This window comes from Apodemus sylvaticus, chromosome 3 (genome assembly GCF_947179515.1).
Source record: "Apodemus sylvaticus chromosome 3, mApoSyl1.1, whole genome shotgun sequence".
Taxonomy (NCBI): domain Eukaryota; kingdom Metazoa; phylum Chordata; class Mammalia; order Rodentia; family Muridae; genus Apodemus; species Apodemus sylvaticus.
In genome coordinates this window covers 125,696,942-125,699,125 of record NC_067474.1, presented here as the reverse complement: position 1 = coordinate 125,699,125, position 2,184 = coordinate 125,696,942, and the positions used below count along the sequence as shown (strand labels likewise).

General features: G+C 39.7%; 1 non-coding gene across 1 annotated transcript; it reads left to right on the top strand.

The window, feature by feature from the left end:
- The first annotated feature begins 291 nt into the window (after positions 1 to 291).
- LOC127682030 (U6 spliceosomal RNA) lies at positions 292 to 398 on the top strand. Its single transcript, XR_007977332.1, has one exon. It is a non-coding gene; the product is annotated as a U6 spliceosomal RNA (small nuclear RNA).
- The last annotated feature ends 1,786 nt before the right edge of the window (positions 399 to 2,184 follow it).

Below are 2,184 nucleotides of genomic sequence, written 5' to 3'. Positions count from 1 at the left end.
AATAACCTTCTCCTTCAAATCAGTGGTGACACTTCCTTCAATTTGCACAGCATTTCACAACGCATATAGCTCTTCTATGGCACCAACAAAGCAGACATGAAGGCTAATTTACATGTCAACCTTCCCAAGCCACTGAGTGTCCAGATATCTGGTCAAACATTACTTTGTGTACATCTAGGGAGATGTCTCCAGTAAAAATTACATTTGAGTCCAAGAACTAAGTAAAATTAGAGAGGCTTGGGTATGCTGCAACCAATCATTTGAAAGCCGGAGAGTAAGAGTGAACTTTTTGTGCTCGCTTTGGCAGCACATATACTAAAATTGGAACAATACAGAGAAGATTAGCGTGGACCCTGCGCAAGGATGACACACAAATTCATGAAGTGTTCCATATTTTTAAACAATATAAAGAATCTTGGTGGACTCTAACCAAACAAGTAAAAGATCTATATGACAAGAACTTCAGGTCTCTGAAGAAGGAAATCAAAGAAGACCTCAGAAAATGGAAAAATCTGCCATGCTCGTGGATTGGCAGGATTAATATAGTTAAAATGGCCATCTTGCCAAAAGCAATCTACAGATTCAATGCAATCCCCATCAAAATCCCAACTCAGTTCTTCACAGAGTTAGAAAAAGCAATTCTCAAATTCATCTGGAATAACAAAAAACCCAGGATAGCTAAAACTACTCTCAACAACAAAAGAAATTCTGGGGGCATCAGTATTCCTAACTTCAAGCAATACTACAGAGCAATAGCGTTAAAAACTGCATGGTATTGGCACAGTGGCAGACAAGTGGACCAATGGAATAGAATTGAAGACCCAGAAATGAATCCACACACCTATGGTCACTTGATTTTCGACAAAGGAGCCAAAAACATCCAGTGGAAAAAAGACTTTTCAACAAATGGTGCTGGTTCAATTGGAGGTCAGCATGCAGAAGAATGTGAATTGATCCATTCTTATCTCCATGTACTAAACTCCACTCCAAGTGGCTCAAGGACCTCCACGTAAAACCAGACACACTGAAACTAATAGAAAAGAAACTGGGGAAAACCCTTGAGGACATGGGCACAGGGGAAAAGTTCCTGAACAGAACACCAATAGCTTATGCTCTAAGATCAAGAATTGACAAATGGGACCTCATATAATTACAAAGTTTCTGTAAGGCAAAGGACACTGTTAAAAGGACAAAACGGCAAACCAACAAATTGGAAAAGGATATTCACGAACATTACATCTGATAGAGGGCTAATATCCAATATATACAAAGAACTCAAGAAGTTAGACCCCAAGGAACCAAATAACCCTATTAAAAATGGGGTACAGATCTAAACAAAGAATTTTCACCTGAAGAAATTTGGATGGCCAAGAGGCACCTTAAGAAATGCTCAACATTATTAGTCATTAGGGAAATGCAAATCAAAACAACCCTGAGATTTCAACTTACACCAGTCAGAATGACTAAGGTCAAAAACTCAGGAGACAGCAGATGTTGGCAAGGATGTGGAGAAAGAGGAACACTCCTCCACTTCTGGTGGGGCTGTAAGATGGTACAACCACTTTGGAAATCAGTCTGGTGGTTCCTCAGAAAACTGGACATGACACTTCCAGAGGGCCCTGCTATACCTCTCCTGGGCATATACCCAAAGGATTCCCCGACATGCAATAAAAACACATGCTCCATTATGTTCATAGAAGCCTTATTTATAATAGCCAGAAGCTGGAAAGAACCCAGATGTCCCTCAAAGGAGAAATGGATACAGAAAATGTGGTATATTTACACAATGGAATACTACTCAGCAATTAGAAACAATGAAGTCACAAAATTTTTAGGCAAATGGTTTGATATGGAAAATATCATCCTAAGTGAGGTAACCCAATCACAAAAGAACACACATGGAATGCAATCTCTGATAAGTGGATATTAATTAGCCCAGAAGCTCTGAATACCCAAGGCACAAATAGCATAACAAATGACTCCCATGAAGAAGTATGGAGAGGGTCCTGATCCTGGAAAGGATTGATCTAGCATTGGAGGGAGTATCAGGACAGAGAAAAAGGAGGGAGGTGATTGGAGAATGGGTGGAGAGAAGAAGGTTTATGGGATATATGGGGAGGGGGGATCTGGGAAAGGGGAAATCATTTGGACTGTAAACAGAGAATATAGAAAATAAAAATACTA